The following is a 22,679-nucleotide window of genomic DNA, read 5'->3' as shown; positions in this document are numbered from 1 at the left end:
GATGACATTGTAATTTTGTCAGAGACAGCAAAGGACTTGGAAGAGCGGTTGAATGGAATGGACAGTGTCTTGAAAGGAGGATATAATATGAACATCAACAAAAGCAAAATGAGGATAATGGAATGTAGTCAAATTAAATCGGGTGATGCTGAGGGAATTAGATTAGGAAATGAGACACTTAAAGTAGTAAAGGAGTTTTGCTATTTGGGGAGCAAAATAACTGATGATGGTTGAAGTAGAGAGGATATAAAAGGTAGACTGGCAATGGCAAGAAAAGCGTTTCTGAAGAAGAGAAATTTGTTAACATCGAGTATAGATTTAAGTGTCAGGAAGTCGTTTCTGAAAGTATTTGTATGGAGTGTAGCCATGTATGGAAGTGAAACATGGACGATAAATAAATTGGAGAAGAAGAGAATAGAAGCTTTCGAAATGTGGTGCTACAGAAGAATGCTGAAGATTAGATGGGTAGATCACATAACTAATGAGGAGGTATTGAATAGAATTGGGGAGAAGAGTAGGACATGTTCTGAGACATCAAGGGATCACAAATTTAGCATTGGAGGGCAGTGTGGACGGTAAAAATCATAGAGGGCGACCAAGAGATGAATACACTAAGCAAATTCACAAGGACGTAGGTTGTAGCAAGTACTGGGAGATGAAGAAGCTTGAACAGGATACAGTAGCATGGAGAGCTGCATCAAACCAGTCTCAGGGCTGAAGACAACAACAACAACCCTGTACACCAGAGTAATATTTGCGGTCGGTCTGCACTCCAAAGCGGTGGGATCACGTTTAATGGGGCTGCTGGCCCACGATGTCCTTCGCAAAGCGTTGAAACGTCCTGAGGTTGTCAGCAGTGTCAAAGGTACAAGAACGTTATCTTGTTGCTCGTCGCACAGTGAGCTGTCTTTTTCGACCACTAAATGTGCGGGAACCATCCCCTCCCCCCCCCCCCCCCCCCCCCCCGCCGCAAGGGAAGAGGTGGTTGCACTGATACCCTGAGGTCTCTTAGTGTAGATTCTGAGCGGCAGTGTGTCTTAATGTCTTATTTGATCATTCATAAGAAAACCGTACGACTGCAATGCTGGGAATCGCGGTTCTGACCTCCATCGCGGAGAGGTCATAAGAAAGGACCAAATGTTAGTAAGAGTGGTTGTGATGACTTTTCTTCCATGTGACACGTTCATGATGGCTTTGGGCTAGAGTTGCGCTGTACCAAAGCTGCGGGTCAGTAGTTTTGGTACGCCACACAAGTGACGTAGTAAAAGGTGGGATTACCGGTAGTATTTGGTAGCATTGCTAGGAAAAGAAACAAATGAGAATGTGTAAGAGAGAAACTTGGAACAGATGACTTCTCTTTATTTTTTGTTTGTTTTTAACATAATTAGTGCCGCACATCACTGAATTTTAATCCATGGTGTACTTTACATCCATATATAATACAAATTGTATTTTATAAGTAATAAGAGTTAGTTGATCGTGGAACTTCTGCGCTTTTATGTAAACAAAGCAATAACTTTTGATGCGAGTACAGTTTACATGCGCAAATATAAAAAAAACATAATTATTGTTATTATTTTGTACTCAATACAACGTTCTTCATCATGATCAACAGGGAAGCGTTACCTGTTATTATTGATAAAAGCGGAAGTTGCTTATGAATAACAGAAACATGTTTTACATAAAGTCCGACGCAGTACTGCAGCGATGTCTGATATATTGTTGTTTGGCGGTTCTTTTTATTACAAATGAAATGAACACCACTGGCCGCTTACAGGCGTTGATATAAGTCAACAGGAACAGTTGAAAATGTGTGCCCCGACCGGGACTCGAACTCGGGATCTCCTGCTTACAAGGCAGACGCTCTATCCAATTTTTTTTTTATTTTTATTTATTTATTTGCCATCTCATTTTGTTCGTCTTCGTTCGTTGTATCTGCTCGGGCCGGATGTCGCAAGCCACCCGTTTCAGTTTGTATTTGATCCATTAACTTAAGTTTTTTTTACTACAGAGGGCAGCCACCCCTCTGACCGAACAATCCATCTGAGCCACCGAGGACACAGAAGATAGTGCGACTGCAGGCACTTACCTCTGGCACGCCTCCCGTGACACCCACATTCGCAACTTATTGTCCCGCACTATATTCATAGTGCTCCTGCGCATTATACCCATTACTCGCGGCTTTATTGCCGATTCCAGTAAGAGTTCTGGCATAGTTAGGGTTCTTTTTATCTTTTTGTCGAGGAAATTGTGTTTTCTCGTGCTATGTGATAAAACTGTATTATTTCCTTTATATTTACAACAACATCCCTCTGTTTTACGTTACAAATCAACAATTTGCGAATAAAACCTGAACTGAACATTGACAATTTTGATATAAATACTTTGTATTGTTAAGAAACAGACAGGAGTACAACTATGCAGAACAAAAATGTTCCGCAGGTTACTCGGGCCTCTAAACATCCTCGCTCAGATTCTAGAGAGTTCACCGCTTCTGGTTTTCAGGGGAATCTAATAAGCCACTGAGCGCTTTCGTAAAGAAATACATCGTTATGAGGAACGCCCGACAGGTATGCAACACACACAACGTACAGGAAACACAGGTGGGGCCTTAGCTGACCAAAGCTACTATTGTGGTGAAGTCTGATGCCACTGTGACATCATTACCGCAATTTACACCTCACATTAACTTCTGAGCTCTGGCCTTTCTTTCGCATGTGTCGCCACCTTGCTGTTTGAAGCGTCGCCGAGCCCGAGGATGAAGTCGCAGGGCGCCACGTTTCCGCACCATTACACAAGTTTGTTATGCTGTATTGCCATTAATTAACTTTGCTTGCTTAGCTGGGTAGTTACGTGCTTGCCTCCCATGCAGCGGGCCCGGGTTCGATTCCCGGCCGGGTTGGAGATTCCCGCTCCTCATCACCATTTCATCCTCATCACCTGCACGCGAATTGCCCAATGTGGCGTCGACTGAAATAAGACTCGCACTCGGCGGCCGAACTTCCCCAGTGGAGCCTTCTGGCCGGCAATGCCATCCGATCATTTCATTTTTTTGTCATTAATGACGCAACTACCGCACGGAGAAGTTAATCTGGACCTATTAATGACGTTGATATTATTTAGGCCTGCCTTTTGCCTTTATCACACAATCTAAGGCGTAACGGAAATCTTTCCACTGTTGTTGTGGTGATCTTCAGTCCAGAGACTGGTTTGATACAGCTCTCCCTCTATCCAGTGCAAGCTTCTTCATCTCCCAGTACCTACTGCAACCTACATCCTTCTGAATCTGTTTAGTGTATTCATCTCTTGGTCTCCTTCTACCATTTTTACCCTCCACTCTGCTCTCAATACTAAATTGGTGATCCCTTGATGCCTCAGAGTATGCCCTACCAACCGATTCCTTCTTCTATTCAAGTTGTGCCACAAATTTCTCTTCTCTCCAGTTCTATTCAATACCTCCTCATTAGTTATGTGATCTACCCATCTAACCTTCAGCATTCTTCTGTGGCACCACATTTCTAAAGCTTCTATTCTCTTCTTGTCCAAACTATTTATCGTCCACGTTTCACTTCCATACAAGGCTACACTCCATACAAATACTTTCAGAAACGACTTCCTGACACTTAAATCTATACTCGATGTTAACAAATTTCTCTTCTTCAGAAACGCTTTCCTTGCCATTACCAGTCCACGTTTTATATCCTATCTACTTCGACCATCATCAGTTATTTTGCTCCCCAAATAGCAAAACTCCTTTACTACTTTAAGTGTCTCATTTCCTAATCTAATTCCCTCAGCATCACCAGACTTAATTCGACTACAGTCCATTATCCTCGTTTTGCTTTTGTTAATGTTCATCTTATATCCTCCTTTGAAGACACTGTCCATTCCGTTCAGCTGCTCTTCCAGGTCCTTTGCTGTCTCTAACAGAATTACAATGTCATCGGCGAACCTCAAAGTTTTTATTTCTTTTCCGTGGATTTTAATTCCTACTCCGAATTTTTCTTTTGTTTCCTTTACTGCTTGCTCAATATACAGATTGAATAACATCGGCGATAGGCTACAACCCCGACTCACTCCCTTCCCAACCACTGCTTCCCTTTCCTGCCCCTCGACTCTTGTAACTGCCATATGGTTTCTGTACAAGTTGTAAATAGCCTTTCGCTCCCTGTATTTTCCCCCTGCCACCTTTAGAATTTGAAAGAGAGTATTCCAGTCAACATTGTCAAAAGCTTTCTCTAAGTCTACAAATGCTAGAAACGTAGGTTTGCCTTTCCTTTAACCTATTTTCTAAGATAAGTCGCAAGGTCAGTATTGCCTCTACGGAATCCAAACTGATCCTCCCCGAGGTCGGCTTCTACCACTTTTTCCATTCGTCTGTAAAGAATTCGTGTTAGTATTTTGCAGCCGTGGCTTATTAAACTGATAGTTTGGTAATTTTCACATCTGTCAACACCTGATTTCTTTGGGATTGGAATTATTATATTCTTCTTTCCACTAAGTAGCGCAAAATTTCTGCAAGTATCTGCTTGCATTCTACCAGAAACGGGAAGTCCTCTGTATTCATTTTTTAGTGCTCGTCTCACTGTCCTTCTTTCCACAGATGTTCATCTGGACCAAAGCCTGAATTCTGTAGAGATCATTACATCCCGCTCCTTCCACTCCCACCTAGCCGTACTATCAGCTTCGTTTTATGTAACAGAATCTCATGTTCAGTATGAAAAAGAAAAATTAGAATTTTTAGTATCAGCGATTTTATCGGCGTGATTAATCAGAGGAGTAATTCCGGGTCCAAGAGCGATGCTACTCGTGTAAGGTGACCTTGCTGCATCCACTCAAAACAGATTGTAATCCAGGAAGCGAGCACCTCCTAACACAAAGTAACGGTGTCATCGTCCGATTACTTCGCACAGAAATGAAATACGGATCCTGTCTTCTTTCAGGTAAAAAATTTTCACAGTGCAGTTAGGACAGTAAAGATGAAGAGGAACTGCGGAAAACAGAATTACGTATCATGTTTCGTCCCTGGAACATCAGTGAGTGAACGAAGTATTTCGATACGTAATGCTTCCCTGGCATTCGTTGTGTCCTTATATGCTCATCGGAATATTGCGGTGTTGCCCTGCTTTGTCATTTCAAATTAAACTTCCAGTGCTCCGCGTCTAGTCACAGGGTGTTTTGCATCACTATAATCGATGACGATAGTGGAAGTCCTGCTGCTGGCCAATGAAAATCAAGACCAACACCTCTCGACGAGATGTAATAGTTCAGACAACACTCCGTTTTCAGGCCACAAGCCGTCCATCAGGACCATCCGACCGCCGTGTCACCCTCAGCGGAGGATGCGAATAGGAGGGGGCGTGTGGCCAGCACACCGCTCTCCCGATCGTTATGATGGTTTTCTGTGACCGGAGCCGCTACTATTCGGTCGAGTACCTCCTCGATTGGCATCACAAGTCTGACTGCACCCCGAAAAATGGCAACTTCGGTGATCTGACGGGAACCGGTGTGTCCACTGCGGCAAGGCCGTTGCCCCAACACTCCTGCTAGACAATCGAAAACTTATATCATGTGAAATGTCGAATCAAAACAACTTCAGCTGTCTAAATTTCCAGTTGTTATTTTAATTGAGCAACCAGTTTCAGCGCTACATTACGCCATCTTCAGACCCACTGACCGACGTGTCGGAAGACTCCCACCTTTGGTGCAGTCAAAACAGGGATCAGCATACAGTGACTGGTACACGTAGATTTCTTCTTAACACAGCGATTCCTTGAATCATTACTTGCCGACAACGGATCTCTGTGTTAAGATCGTCACCCTATTTTGACTGGACCAGAGATTGGATTCATCCTACACGTCGGTCAGGGGGCTTGAAGATGGCGCAAGGTAGCACTGAAACTGGTGGCTCCAATAAAATATCAACTGCAGATTTAGACGGCTGAGGGTTTGATTCGACATTTTACATTGAACAACCGAGGTTCCGTAACCATATGTCTAAAGATGGATTTAACAGACTATACTATGTAATTCTGACAAAGCTTGCCAGTTCGACTGCGCCACACACTTAAGGTACTGGCAGTTCTTATCTGTTGATGTTTTTGTTTTCTCTGCATAATTAAACCGACCTCAAGAGTCCCGGCTCTGAGCACTATGGGACTTAACATCTATGGTCATCAGTGCCCTAGAACTTAGAACTACTTAAACCTAACTAACCTAAGGACATCACACAACACCCAGTCATCACGAGGCAGAGAAAATCCCTGACTCCGCCGGGAATCGAACCCGGGAACCCGGGCGCGGGAAGCGAGAACGCTTCAAGAGTCCCCATTTTATGTAACACTTCTACCGGAAATGCAACGGTTGTAAACTCATGACATGCTAAAATGGTAGACTTCGCCCGACTGTGGATCTGATTTTGTAGTAATTTGATGGGCAGCGAAGTCTTTAAGATCAACTGAAAGAAAAAATACGTGGACGAAATCGGGCTGCAAAAGAAAAACATTCGGACATTGTACCTGTACACAAAGATGCATTGGAAATGGGAAAACTGAGGATTTCAGTACGAATTCGTACAACGTGCACCACATTCGTGAGATGTAGGGTTGCGTGGCCCCACCGCACTCCGCAGTGCTCTCACACCTACAGTCATATCGCTAAAGATCAGAGCTCTTGTGCTGTTCCTTCTAACGTTACGCTTCTTGGTATCTTATCTGTCCGGTAAGTGTAAATGTATTCCCGCGGTGCGCATTTGTACAGACAATGACTGTCCGAACAGTGCACTGGATCTGTGACAAATCCTGTATAACTGTATATGATTAAGTACAAGGATACTAAGTAGATTTAACTGAACACATATTTATCAAAACAGCTGAACGCCACGGGCAATAACACAACAAAACGGAGGAAGAAGTGCAAACGAAAAACAGAAACGGAACGCTGTTTCATTTTTTAAAAAAAGAAAAACTTCGCCCGCTTATTTGGATTTATCTACCTTTGATGTGAGTCCTGCAGTAACAGTATCATTCTTTACTAAATAACATCGTACCAACTTTCAACGGTCTGACACACAGAAATTTCCGCAACATATGGTTCCATTTGTAGTTATGAACGAGAACTCGTGTAAACTCTGAGGCGCACAATATGGAGTACGACGAATAAGTAGAAGTAAATTATCGCAAATACGCGTGTGTTGCAGAAGCATTATGAAGCAAGAAAACTGTACCAAGTAGTGGTAATCTATTAAGCACGTGAAATGATAGAAGGTAGAGAAAACTACAGAACGGTCGAAAGCAACAGCTTATGTAACAAACGCGCGACGTTATTTTCTTTTTATTTGCTACACCGCTGAAGGTCAAGAGAAACGCAGCGAGTAAACTGACGACGTTCGACGAATGGGATATTCGGTTCTTTCTCTATAAACGATGTTAAGAAGCTAAGCAGAAGTTCGATAGCTATTACTTCCCTGTAATATCTGTACCCATAATATTCCATCGTCAACAAGTACAAGTAGGTGTTTTGAAATCTGGCGATTCTGCTGGCTCCAGTGATATAATGTGGTGCTTCTATTTCACACACCTCGCTCAAATAGTACACTCATCCTACCTCGTTCACCTTTTATTCACTAATTACTTTTACAGACGCCACTTTTTGGCAGCATTTTCCTATCCTCAGATACCCGAAAGAGACCGTTTCACCACATATCTTGTTGCAAGCGCGCACACTTTACTATCGTTACTATCGTCTGTTACGAGATCATGTTTCTAGTATCTACACCAAATCACTAATCTCTAGTGCACGATGGAAAAACATGTTTGTACAGCACACAAAGGGGTTACTATTTTGCTGCATCAATAGCGATGCTTTTTTTAATGGAACAGTTTGGTGCTTTCATAAAGACTGTGAAAAGTTGTAGTAACTCTAAAATTTTCCAGTTAGAGTGGGTATCTTTTCCCTCCGAAACGAAACATGACACACATAGCTTGGACGAGTGTACTCTCCCGTTGCATAACATCAACTTGAAGACCTCCTTCCAAGACCTCCTTATTTTTATAAAACACCCAGATACATGAAATTTACTAGCCATAAGCACACACAGTACTGAGCTAAACTTATTTAGGTGTTCTGAGAAGGTAGCTTGCACTCTAAACGCACCGATTCTATTTGTGTGTTGAATACTAAATGTTATTTTGTAGAGCCTTATTGAAAACAAACTGGTATACAAAGAAGTTGGACAAAAATAAGGAAACAGTGTCCAGTGCAGCTGTGAATGCAATATTTCCAATCTAAGCTGATTGGAACGTGAGCAAATTGTTGGTGCTCGTATAATGTGTGCTTCCGTAAACAAGGCAGCGAAGTGTTTGGTGTATCAAGAGGCACCGTATCGTAGATTTGTACTGCGTACAGGAAAAGCAGAGAAACATCAGCCACTAAGTCGCAAAGCTCAATAACTAAGCCACAATGCGGACGTAGGTGTATGATGAGCGATCGTGACGGACGATCACTGAAGAGGATTGTGACGAAAAATAAGAGGACGACAGCTGCAAAGTGTCGCACTCGAGAACACTGTCAGCACGAAAACAACACGATGGGAACTCCATAAGTAGAGCACTGCAGGGCGAGCTAGAATTCCAAAACCAGTCATCAGTGATGCAAACGCGCATAACAGGAAAACGTGGCGCCGAAGCCTTCGAACCTGGACTGTGGTGCAATGAAAGGAAGTCATTTAGTCGGATGAGTCTTGTCGCACACTGTTGCCAACTTCTGGCCGAGTTGACGATTCAAGTGTGAAACATGGCGAGGATTCGATGATGATTTGGGCAGCCATACCGTGGTATTCCACGGGTCTCATCGTTATTGTTTAAGGTCTCGTTACCACCAAGGATTATGTGACCAGTATGGTTCATCGGGTCAGATCCAAATCAGGGTACAATGTTTGTTCGTCAATGGCGATGCTTTGTTCCCATCGTCCGGGACTATTTTGTCAGCACGAGCATGAACTGTCGCATCTCCCCCGGTCACCATTCAGAAAATCGCAATATTATTGAGCTTTTGTGGTCGACTTTGGAGAGAATGGTGCATGATCGATTTGCACCAGCATCATCCTTACCTGAACTAGCAACTGGTTTCCAGGAAAAATGATACAGGATTCTCTTGTAAACCTTGCGGGGCCTGTATTTATCCATTCAGAGACGACTGGAAGTTGTTCTGAATGCCAACGGGTTTCCTAGACCGTCTTGTTGTAACGCAGAAAGTTACTGTGAGATGACATTCGTTGCAGTAAGGCACGCAGCCTTCTAGTACGGGGGCTGCAGGATAGCTGTTTTGTCACAGCACAGCTGACGCTGCCTGCCGTGAGAACTGCACAGCGTTAGGTTAGGTTAGGTTAAACATCCAGTCGATACGAAGATTCACACCCTCTCCGAATCTAAATAATCCATATTAGTTATTACCCGATTTTGATAAAATTTGGTACACAGCCTTTTGTTATTAATGGAATGATGCCGTCAAAATTTCGGAGTTTTATTTATTATAGTTTTGGAGATACAGAGAATTGCCTGAAACTCCTAAAACCTACGCTTGTTTTTTAAAACCAAGTTAGGAACAGTAACAGATTGACTTTCATTATCATTTTAAGCCATTCCAAAGTTATCAGTGCATAAAAATCAGTTAATTAGAATTTTCTTTTTAAAACGTTAGTCACTGTGCACTACGTAATACATAAATCGGTCAAAATTATTATTTGATTATACTGGTATTTTGCCGTGTGAGTGCGTAAAAATGATTGAGAGTATGTGGGACATACGATAAAATTTAATGTTTTATTTTTCGTAAAACCTTGTACAAACGAACTCTGGGAAAGTTATGTTGCAACCACGATTCAGGTGACGTATGTCGGTGTGTGCTTGCTTTTGTTTAAAAGCAGCCAGAATGGAAGTTAGAGGCGCAATGAGTTTGTTTAGCAATTTGAAGAATATTTCGCACTTCGTTTATTTTGATTAAACAAAATACAAGAAATTGAAGTTTTGCTGACATTAATTACTATCAAGTTTGTGATTGGATACGGCAAGATTTGCCGCGAGAATGATCTGGAAGGAACGTTCTGATTGGTCGTTTAGATCAACGGCCAATCAGAATTAAACTGTTCCCGCGCGAATAGAGAAGTGGGCAGATTGGAGCGTACCTCGAAGACGAGTCGCTTGCTAGCCGGTCTACGGATAACACGATGTCAGATTGCTCCTTAAAAATACTCTGTAAGATGAGGAAATAGTGAGCTAATTTCGGTTGGAACATATCGTGACTGAAGCGACTGGAGTTACGAACATTTTAATGAAAGTTTGGTTTTTCTAAGTTTAATAGTTTGAGAAATATGAGCGCGTGAACTTTCTGGTCGTAGCAACGACTCCGCGTAGCGTGTTTCGTGCTATGTACGAAATATTTTGGCGAACACCTCTTACGAGGAAGACCACTGAAACGACCGAATGTTTAACTCGCGAATAGTTGTGGGTCTGTGACTAGTAGAACGTGAAAATTAGTCGGGTCATACTTACTAAAATTCTGGCTGCTTTTCGAGTGAATATTTGTTACACAGACAGTGAACTTTGAATAATAACGTTTTAACATATTAAATACGGACTTGATAGTCATTTCATGTGTTTCATTATGAATAAGAACCAGAGATAATCTAATTTTAAAAGCTTTTCTGCAAGATCCCGAAAGCCAGATTTTTTAATCATGAACTGTCAGGAACTGACTTTCATCTAGAGTTACGCTGCCTCTGTGTGGCAGGTATTAGGTGGTGGTTCCATCAACGCTGCTGTACACTGCCTAACACGTATCTGCTACCTCAGACTGAAAGGACATCGGCAAGAATCCTATCGAGGTCGGTGGACTGAACGATAGCGTTAACAAAAAACGCAGACTACCGACCCCGCCCCGCCGCACTGTGTTTTCGGCGTTCCCATATTTTTGTCCACTGCCCTGCAGATACGGTATTCACAGTGATCAGAACGTAAAAATTCCAGACTTAACGGAAAAGAAATGACGCAAGGCAATAAGTTAGGTATCGTATCGTATCTCGTGCAAACTACCGGCTGTTGAATGGTTTTGACGAGACAGGAAGTGAAGTGTCCCTGCAGAGCCTGGCAGTAGCAACTCGGTGCCTGACAGCAAGTGGTGGAATGCGGGCTCATTAAAACACCGGTATGCTCCGTCGTTTCGCTTACATGCGCGGAAGCAAGGTCAATAGAACGGCTCCCACACTTATTGTTCAATGTGAGCTCCACTGCGCGGAAAATGGCGTAATAAATGACGAAACAGCTTTGTGTGTGTGTGTGTGTGTGTGCGCGCGCGCGCGCATTATCGTATTTTGCTTTGTATAGCCACGCGGGCTTCCGCTCTATCTGGTTGCAGAGCGCAGACTACCACATGTGGTGGCGTCGTTGGCCCAGATACATAAGCAACGTGCCGACTGCGACGAGGAAAAAAAAGCTTCATCCACAGAACTCCCAACGTAGCTGCAAACAAGGCCGTAGAGGCATACAGATTCAGCACTAACTGAGCTGTGGCACAAACATGCAGCAGAGAGAAAAGACAATTTAAAAATGGTTACTATGTATCAGAACACTGATTTGTTTTACGTAGTAGTAAGCAGAAGAAGATGTGATACAGCACTTTACGGCTTAACATCAAGCACAAACCAAACTGCGATTTGAGATATCGCTCTCTCCCAGCAATGAAGCTTTCGCGACGAGCCTGAAAATATCCTGCCATTAACAAATACATGTACACATGAAGGTAACGTCAATTACGATGATTTTACAGTTTGCTGAGTGTTTCCTTTTAAGAAATCGATGGAAACGTATGTATTTCCCTGAAATTTTCATGTCTTTAGTGGCTTACGAAATGTAGACTATTGCGCCAAAGTTGGAAGGTACAGTGATGGTAAGGAAATGAACTTTCACTTTAAAAAGGCACTACGCACTTAATTCACAAATATTACTTTTATCGCAAAAGTGAATTGTGAAGAATGAAGACACTACCCACGACAATTAAAGATTTTTTTTTTTTACAAGAGCTGCATTGCTGAAATTAACGCCAATGAAAAGCGCAACTAGTGAGCAAGAGAGTAGTGTGCGGTTGGGGACGAACCACCTGGACGTGGACCTGTCTCGTACTCAAAGTTTCATAACTTTTTCTTGTGTACTTTAAATGAGGACTTGGTCACGACATAAAGTATGTTGTCAGTCGCCTACTGTCGTTCAGAGAATTACGCAAAACTCTAACTTACAAAATAAATGAAGCAGTTGTTCCAGCGAGGATTGGTCTTTAACACCACTTTGCTTTACCAGACATGGCACTAATCGATGTGGTATGCTCTGTCATTCCGGTGATCTTTGAACAGACGCTTCCTGCCACTTAGGGAGCGACTTTCAACTTAATATGCTGTACAATCAGAAGCAAGTTTAGGTCTCTCGCGTTTCAAATTTACAAAATGGTGCCAAAGATGAAAATCACTCTATGCGACAAAAATTGAGGCTGTTACCAATAATTACACGGTCCATTCAATTAATATGACCACCTCCTACCTTGGACCTCAACGTGCAGTTACTACTTAAAAACGGCAGGTGGCAGCACTAGCAGTGGAGGGCATATACATTACTGGCCATTAAAATTGCTACACCACGAAGATGACGTGCTACAGACGCGAAATTTAACCGACACGAGGAAGATGCTGTGATATCCAAATGATTAGCTTTTCAGAGCATTCACACAAGGGTGGTGCCGGTGGCGACACCTACAACGTGGTGACAAGAGGAAAGTTTCCAACCGATTCCTCATACACAAACAGCAGTTGACCGGCATTGCCTGGTGAAAAGTTGTTGTGATGGCTCGTGTAAGGAGGAGAAATGCGTACCATCACGTTTCCGACTTTGATAAAGGTCGGATTGTAGCCTATCGCTATTGCGGTTTATCGTATCGCGACATTGCTGCTCGCGTTGGTCGACATCCAATGACTGTTAGCAGAATATGGACTCGGTGGGTTCAGGAGGTTAATATGGAACGCCGTGATAGATCCCAACGGCCTCGTATCACTAGCAGTCGAGATGACAGGCATCTTATCCGCATGGCTGTAACGGATCGTGCAGCCACGTCTCGATCCCTGAGTCAACAGATGGGGACGTTAGCAAGGCAACAACCATCTGCACGAACAGTTCGACGACGTTTGCAGCAGCATGGACTATCATCTCGGAGACCACGGCTGCGGTTACCCTTGACGCTGCATCACAGACAGGAGCGCCTGTGATGATGTACTCAACGACGAACCTGGGTGCACGAATGGCAAAACGTCATTTTTTCGGATGAATCCAGGTTCTGTTTACAGCATCATGATGGTCGCATGCGTGTTTGGCGACATCGCGGTGAACGCACATTGGAAGAGTGTATTCGTCATCGACATACTGGCGTATCACCCGGCGTGATGGTATGGGGTCATGGTTACATGTCTCGGTCACCTCTTGTTCGCATTGACGGCACTTTGAACAGTGGACGTTACATTTCAGATGTGTTACGACCCGTGGCTCTGCCCTTCATTCGATCTCTGCGAAACCCTACATTTCATCAGGATTATGCACGACCGCATGTTGCAGGTCCTGTATGGGCCTTTCTGGATACAGAAAATGTTCGACTGCTGCCCTGGCCAGCACATTCTCCAGATCTCACACCAATTGAAAGCGTCTGGTCAATGGTGGCCGAGCAACTGGCTCGTCACAATACTCCCGTCACTACTCTTGATGAACTGTGGTATCGTGTTGAAGCTGCATGGGCAGCTGTACCTGTACACGCCATCCAAGCTCTGTTTGAGTCAATGCCCAGGTGTATCAAGGCCGTTATTACTGCCAGAGGAGGTTGTTCTGGGTACTGATTTCTCAGGATCTATGCACCCAAATTGCGTGAAAAGGTGATCACATGTCAGTTCTAGTATACTATATATGTCCAATGAATAACCTTTTATCATCTGCATTTCTTCTTGGTGAGCAATTTTAATGGCCAGTAGTGTAAGAAGTGTAGGGGGGGGGGGGGGGGGGCGGGGACACGGAAAACAATGAAATCGTTGTCGGTAAAGTGGCAACGGACCGATTTACCTGACGTCCAAAAGTCATGATCACTGGCTTTCGGGCAAAGCGTTGAAGCATTTCTGAAACGGTTAATTTCGTAAACCGTTCGCGTGCCGCCGTGGTTACAGTACACCGTGCATGGAAAAATGGCACTATCCATAACCGGCACCGAGACAGAGGTGCACCAAGGGCCGTAGACGACAGGGGTGAACGATGGCTGTGGAGATGTGTACGGGCGAACAGACGTGCACCTGTTGAGCAATTGGGCACTTAGATGAACCAAGGGGGCTACAAACAATGTCTTCTCAACGACCGTTGCATATGGGTCTCCGTGGCATGCGCCCGGTTCACGCACCCATGCTGACTGCTTTTCATCGGTGGCTAAGGCTGCAATCCGCATCCCAATAGCGCAACCAGACGTGTGGGACAGGCTGTATTTCCTGATGAATCATGGTTTATGTTCCATCGGACAGATGGCCGTTGGCGTGTACGCTGTGAAACGTCTGTAAGCAACACCTTTCAGCAGTCGTCGGAGCGTTAAGGCCCGGGAAATGTTTTCGTGGCGTTCCGTCGGTATCTCGTCATTCTGGAAGGCACAATGGATCAACACAAGTATGTATCTACCCTTGGGGATCATGTCCACCCCGACATGCAGTTTGTTTTTCCTCGGCGCGATGGCATCTTTCAGCAGGACAATGCAACGTGTCACAGCTCGAAGTGTACGTGCGTGGTTCGAAGGGCACCGGGATCAGTTAACCGTACTCTCTAGACAAGGTATGGGACCACCTCGGTCAGGCGGTTCGCGCCTTGGATCTTACCGACAAGTGGTGGCGTCAGGAGCGGCTTTCTACCACCTACTGTCATTAACGTATGACAAAACACGCGTAACAATACCGGACCTGCACAGAAACGGGAAATTGGGAAGGAGGAAATCAGTGTTTAACGTCCCATCGGTAAAGGGTTCATTAGAGACGGCGTACAAGCTCGGATTAGGGAAGGGTGGAAAGAAACTCGGTCGTACCACTGTGCTACATCGTTCGGTGGGAAATAGGTAATAATGAAGATGAAAGAAAAAGGCCGCGTACTTTCACACGTGTTAGTAATTGCTACTGTGATGCACCCTGTGTATCACGTACCAACAAGAAACGCTACTATACGTGCCGTTCCGCAATTTTCTTCAAAAAACCTAGGAATCCAGATGCAATCTTTGATTACACCCGCGCTCATAGATCGATACAGGATACATTTCAACAGTGATGGCTGTTTCCTGTCCGATGTCCCTAGCCATCCGTGGTCGCAAACGACAACACTGGCGGATGACAAACAGCGATAAGGAGATACGGAAGGCTTTCTAGACCAGCCCTCGTCCTTGGGTAACTGTAGCTTTTGCTTATTAAGGAACGGCGCAGATAACTGCGTGCCGGTGCCAAGATATCTGCATACCAGCCAAGCAGGAGCCGCAGGCCAGCACTCCATACGTGCCGAAAGCTTGAAGTGAAGACGGTCTGTCACTCGAAGTTTCGCGAGCGCTGCGGAGAAAGCTGCGTTTTGCTTACACAAAGCTGAAACGTACAATAGTTTCATGCAAGTGTTGCAGATATTGTGAAATAACCATTTACCTAAAGCAAACATCCAAAGTGTTGTGTTTTCACTCTTAACGAGGTTCCTCATTAAACCTTCCATACAGGAAACAGTACTAGCAGCGGGCAACTTCTGAAAACAGCCATAGTAGAAAATAACAACGTGAACTATTTCAAGTAAAAATTCTTCCATTGTTGTCCGCCACACACCGTCAGGTGGCTTGCGGAGTATGGATGTAGATGTAGATGTACTGAATTTTTGTGACAAGATGATATTGTACGATATTTCAGTACTTGTGTACTGATTAACACAGGCACTGCAATAACGTATTTATCTGCCGATCAACTTTCATGTACGTCTGATCTGTGCGGGAATATACATAATGGAAGTACGAGTACAGCTACGGGCCGTAGACGCGTGGTTGGCGACATACGATAGTTTGGGTCTGACCGTGAGTCGTATATGAGTGAAATGAGTCTGAAATTTTATGGGACTTAACTGCTAAGGTCATCAGTCCCTAAGCTTACACACTACTTAACCTAAATTATCCTAAGGACAAACACACACAACCATGCCCGAGGGAGGACTCGAACCTCCGCCAGGACCAGCCACACAGTCCATGACTGCAGCGCCCTAGACCGCTCGGCTAATCCCGCACGGCGTGAGTCGTATACGGATAGTCTAATGGTAGGTTACCGCTCGTGATAAGCGGGAAATCAGGGTTCGAATCCCCGTCCGGCACAAAGTTTCACTGTCGTAATTCCATTCTACACTGATGGTTGTCCTTGTTCGCAAAAATGTTCAAATGTATGTGAAATCTTATGGGACTTCACGGCTAAGGTCATCAGTCCCTAACCTTACACACTACTTAACCTAAATTATCCTAAGCACAAACACACACACCGGTGCCCGAGGGAGGACTCGAACCTCCGCCGGAACCAGCCGCACAGTCCATGACTGCCGCGCCCGACACCTCTCGGCTAATCCCGCGCGGCCTTTGTTCGCAACTGCGAATAAATTTATTATAGATAATACTGTGTCTGAAGAAGAAAGTTACCTGGACTTGTGTCTTAGTTTGGCACACTCATGTAAGTTGTAAACATTAGTGAACTGTATGTTGCTAAACACACTGACTGGTACCGTTTTGCGATCGAAAATTCGCCAATGTTTTTCTAATCGCAGATAAAAATTGCCAACTCTCCTGAGGTGACTGATTTCACTCCTGTCATCACCACTCGAAGTAACTTTCGTCGATACCTAGGTCATTAGCGATGGATCCCTCGTTCACATGTAGATGGATGGGGGAAGGTATCGCGGCTATGACATTGCCAAAGGATTCATCCCGACATTCAAGGAATTTAGTGAACCTACGAAAACACTAAATCAGCACTATCAGAAGTGGAGATGACAGTCGCTCCTCTGTAAAATGATTCCACCATCTTCGCATTTGCTGAAGTAGTTTAGCGAAATCACGGAAACCTAAATCAGGGTATTCCGAAGGAGATTGGATACCTCATCCTCGCGAATAAGAAGCGAGCCTGTTAAAAAAAAAAAGCGCAACCTCATTTGACTTGTCCCTACTGTACAATACTGCGTCAGTTACCGGCTAGTTAGAAAACAGTGTTTGTTTCTACTATGACATCGCCGTGTATCACGTCTCATCGCTAATATAACAGATGTATGGGGTACACTATGTATAACAAAGGGTACGCACGTTTCCGAGTCAGTTTTCTTACCAACAGGATTAGGAAACGATGCATCCTAAATCAGCGGGCAATTCTGTATGCACTACGATCTAATTTCTCAGGAGAGCGACGTGTTTTCTAGAGGAACCTCTTGGAGATAGCTGGAATGATGCTTTCATCACCTGAACATCCTTAAGTGATTTGATGCACCGACATCACTCATGTGTAGATTGGTTGCACAGATGTCATACGTGAATGCTCAAGTGGAAAGCTACATTGCCTGAGGTACGTGTACAAGAACTTTTTTTAACTTTCTCTTGCTTGTTTCGTGTAACGTGACAGGAGGACAAATCAAAAGCAATGTTGTCTGGTGTATAAGAAAACAAACGTTTGCTGTTTTCCTGTGCTCTAGGAGAATATCGCGACAAAGTTACCACGAACAAGTTTAAAGCGCAACATCTTCTTTCATGTCATCACATTCACAACGTGGTATTCTGTTCATTTGCAGAATGAAAGTCTCCATTTAATCAGTGAAATAACTGGATCGACCCTTATGTTCTATACAAACATTCATCGCACACGTACTCGTACATGTATAAATCCTCTAAAGGTTGTGTCAGCAAGCAATGTAAACAATAACAGAGACAAATGTATACAAACAACCCCGCTCTCCTGATACAGGCAGTGTGAAAGGAAGTAGTCCACGCACACGTGTGGCTGCCAGAAGCTGGTAGTGGATGACGTAACGAACCAGATCAGCGAGTCCTCGGAGAACTGTCCGAACAGGTTCTGCGGCCACCAGTGAATGGTATTCAAAGATTAACTGAAGAACGACACACTCGCAGCAGCAACAGCATCTTTTTTTTTTTTTTTTTTTTTTTTTGCCTGGCTGAAGGTTGTTTATAAATTAGACAAAAATCAGCCGACAGGTAAACATTCTACTGTGCCACAACAACAGACATAAAATTACAGTGGTCTGTCTGCAGTTTGGGATTCTATCAGTTCAGATCAAAACATCGAAGTAGACAAGGATTGGTCCGGAAAACTACACTGTCATCCTACAAGTAACTATATGACCATTCCCCTTAAGAGATTTTAGGAAAATACTCGGAAAACCTGATTCGGAATGCCCTGACAGAAATTTTAACCCTTTCTTAATGGGAGTCTAGTGCCACAAAATTTTCACCAATTCGCTCTGTGTACATTGTTCAAGTTACCGTTCTTGGTTGATAAATACTTCATCATAACTCCAAAAAAGAAGACGTTTCGAAATCTAATTGCGTATCAAATTGCCGAAATGTTAAAATTTCATCTACATCGCGTTATTAGCAAAAACTGAATATGGAACCCATCGATATTACACATATTCTGTTAAACGCTATTGACTTTTGTATAGATTCTTGGTGCTAGAGGCTGTACATAAATGCTCAGACGTAACCAAACTCATTCATATTTACGAATCAGTTCCATATCCCATCTTCACTCCGTAAGCAATTTCATGGTGTGTAGCTGAGCGTATTAATACCATTATCGCTTCGCCTCTTTTCTGTTTCCCGTCATGAGTGATGCGCGGGGCGAACGGTTTACGGTAGGACATCGTATGAGCTCACATCTTTCCCATTGTACCTTCGTGGTATTTTCGCAACAGGTAAATATGAGGAAGCAATATATTAGGTGTCTGCTGACTCTCCAAGGAATTTTAATAACAAAGCACGTCGTGATCCACAACTCCTCTAGTAGTTAGCGTCTTCCACTGGCGTTGTGTGAGCATCTCTGTGCCACTTTCGGCAAGGGGCCCACGCCGACATTCAGTAAAGTATCGGCCGAACGAAGGTTTTGTACCTTACCCCCTCCGTGAGCTGACTACACTTCTTCAGCATTTTTCCAATAAATCTGTGAGAACGCCAGATGGCCAAGCGTTTAGCGAAAATATGATTTTTGGCGCGGGTCGGGTTAGGCATGAGCCAATTGTGTTATGTAGTTTCCAGGGAGCGGTTGGCGCGGCACAAAGAGCACAGAACGCTAATCCGGGAGTAGTGGGGGTCGAGACCCTGAGTGGAAACATTTTTATTTTTTATTTACAGTTTTTACCTTACTTACATTCCATAAACAACGAAATAATGCTCAGTATGTTGTATTTACTCATAGAATGCATGGAAACTAAGGGCAAAGTAAAATTTTGTATTGCAAATATCTTTCCAAGAAAGAATTGTAATGGAAGCGTAAGGAATTTTGCTAGGGGTGGGTTGCTCCCTAACTGTCCGAGGACAGAACCTTTAATTAATGTAAACCACTTTTGTCTATAATCTTTACAACAACCACGTAATTGTAAAAAGAACCTATGCCGATAAAATTACTGCTACTTCTACTTTTGCATCGAATATCACCCCGGCACATGTGCAGCATCAGTTGCAAAATATTAAAATTATCTGATATATGAAGTCCTCGTTTCCGCTCTACAATCCCTTCTTGGAAATTTATTTGCAATCTCTCATTTTCCTTTGCCTTTTACTTCCACATCTTTTACGAAAATGCTAAAAATACAATACATTGAGTATTATTTCGGATTATTTGCAGTGTAAGTAACGCACAAATTGAAAACAAAAACGTCGACGCGACGACCATTGGATTATCATTCTGTACTCGTTCCGTTGCGGCAACCGCTGCCTGGAAAATATGTCATGACACACTGCTCGTACCAAAAACCCTTTTTTTCCTTAAACGCTCTTGAGCTTCTGGCACTTTCATCTCTGGCCAAGTCCTGCATACACCACAAATTTGAACAAAATCGCTGATGACAAGTAGGCATGGTCTCCTTGTCAATCTGGTGTGTAGCAAACAAATGGTTCAAATGGCTCTGAGCGCTATGGGACTTAACATCTGAGGTCATCAGTCCCCTAGAACTTAGAACTACTTAAACCTAACTAACCTAAGAACATCACACACATCCATCCCCGAGGCAGGATTCGAACCTGCGACCGTAGCGGTCGTGCGGTTCCAGACTGAAGCGCCTAGAACCGCTTGGCCACATCGGCCGACAACAAACTGTTGTGTTCTGTCTGAAAAGAATTCTCCAATAAAATCATAAAGCTGTTCCAATCGTTCAGTAAGGCGACTATGCGGAACTGCATCGAAAGCCACGCGGCAGTGAAGGAGGATGGAAGGTAGGAAAGAAGATGATGGGGAAGGGAATCGGCCGAGCCCTTTCAAAGGAACCATACCGGCATTTGCGTGGAGCGATTTAGGGAAATCAGGGAAAAATCTGGATGACCGGACGCGGATTTGAACAGTCGTCATTCCGAATGCGAGTCCAGTGTGCTAACTACTGATCCACCTCGCTCCGTGTTGAGAAGAAACGCAGCATTAACATGGGAGCCGGTATCTACTGCGTTTTGGGTGTCGTGAACACGATGGTCACATAATGACGACGATACAGCAACTTCTTCAAGATAGTATTGTCGTACTCACCCAAACCAGATGAAACAGACGCTGTAGCCACCTTTGTGTTATGAAACAGCAGCTACAGTCAGCCAGTCAGCACAGCATTTCAGTTAAAACTGATACTGCGGCGACACTGGGCGGAAACACGTGGACACACACACAAAACACGTACTACGGGGCACGGAATCAGATCCCTCTGCCGCACATTGACGTCCAGCCGCTTGCAGCTGGCTGGTACTCCGGTCGCGCGACCACTGACGCAAGACGCCGTTCTGTCAGTCGCGTTGAGTCACGGCCGACTGCTCTCCGCCCCCCCCCCCTCCTCCCCCACCAATAGCGTGCCTGCCTCACACATATACACTCCTTTTCTTCGCGTAGGCCGACTAAGGTGCTTCCGACAACAAGTTCTTTGTTAGCAGTGCCCGCACTTGCGCTGCCAACCACCTGCTGCTGCTGCCGCTGCCGGTTCTAAGCGGTTGGGAGAGGAGAGGTTGGTCCTATCCTTCCGCGGCACTGTCTTCCCTTCCTCCAGAAGCAATTATACTCGAGCGTTCCAAAGCGCCACGGGGAAGGGGGAGGTGAAAGTGGCGTTCTCGAGAAGGCAGCTCCTGCATAACTTTCTTCCTTGACTGTTATAAGCTAAATCTACATCTACTTCCATACTCCGCAAGCCACCTGATGGTGTGTGGCGAAGGGTACCTTGAGTACCTCTATCGGTTCTCCCTTCTATTCCACTCTCGTATTGTTCGTGGAAAGAAGGATTGTCAGTATGCCTCTGCGTGGGCTCTAATCTCTCTGATTTTGTCCTCATGGTCTCTTCGCGAGATATACGTAGGAGGGAGCAATATACTGCTTGACACCTCGCTGAAGGTATGTTCTCGAAACTTCAACAAAAGCCCGTACCGAGCTACTGAGCGTCTCTCCTGCAGCGTCTTCCACTGGAGTTTATCTATCATCTCCGTAACGCTTTTGCGATTACTAAATGACCCTGTAACGAAGCGCGCTGCTCTCCGTTGGATCTTCTCTCTCTCTTCTATCAACCCTATCGTACGGATCCCACACTGCTGAGCAGTATTCAAGCAGTGGGCGAACAAGCGTACTGTAACCTACTTCCTTTGTTTTCGGATTGCATTTCCTTAGAATTCTTCCAATGAATCTCAGTCTGGCATCTGCTTTACCGACGATCAACTTTATATGATCATTCCATTTTAAATCACTCCTAATGCGTAGTCCCAGATAATTTATGGAATTAACTGCTTCCAGTTGCTGACCTGCTATATTGTAGCTAAATGATAAGGGATTTTTCTTTCTATGTATTCGCAGCACATTACACTTGTCTACATTGAGATTCAATTGCCATTCCCTGCACCATGCGTCAATTCGCTGCAGATCCTCCTGCACTTCAGAACAATTTTCCATTGTTACAGCCTCTCGATATACCACAGCATCATCCGCAAAAAGCCTCAGTGAACTTCCGATGTCATCCACAAGGTCATTTATGTATATTGTGAATAGCAACTGTCCTACGACACTCCCCTGTGGCACACCTGAAATCACTCTTACTTCGGAAGACTTCTCTCCATTGAGAATGACATGCTGCGTTCTGTTATCTAGGAACTCTTCAATCCAATCACACAATTGGTCTGATAGTCCATATGCTCTTACTTTGTTCATTAAACGACTCTGGGCAACTGTATCGAACGCCTTGCGAAAGTAAAGAAACACGGCATCTACCTGGGAACCCGTGTCTATGGCCCCCTGAGTCTCGTGGACGAATAGCGCGAGCTGGGTTTCACACGATCGTCTTTTTCGAAACCCATGCTGATTCCTACAGAGTAGATTTCTAGTCTCCAGA

At 44.2% G+C, this 22,679-nt stretch overlaps 1 protein-coding gene across 9 annotated transcripts in view; it reads right to left on the bottom strand.

Annotated features, from left to right (window-relative positions):
* Positions 1–22,679, bottom strand: part of LOC126195282 (proton-coupled amino acid transporter-like protein pathetic) — a 269,764-nt gene that overhangs the window by 35,150 nt on the left and 211,935 nt on the right. The window contains exon 1 of one of the 9 annotated variants that reach the window (XM_049933827.1): positions 20,852–21,066. The exons of the other annotated variants lie outside the window; for them this stretch is intronic. The gene's annotated coding sequence lies outside the window, so the exon portion shown is untranslated. Of the gene's footprint in view, positions 1–20,851; positions 21,067–22,679 lie in introns of those variants that run through there. 9 annotated transcript variants of the gene reach the window in all.

The sequence above is a fragment of the Schistocerca nitens genome, chromosome 7 (assembly GCF_023898315.1).
Source record: "Schistocerca nitens isolate TAMUIC-IGC-003100 chromosome 7, iqSchNite1.1, whole genome shotgun sequence".
In the NCBI taxonomy this organism is placed as follows: Eukaryota; Metazoa; Arthropoda; class Insecta; order Orthoptera; family Acrididae; genus Schistocerca; species Schistocerca nitens.
Note: the sequence above shows the minus strand (reverse complement) of the source record. Positions and strands in the feature narration are given on the sequence as shown.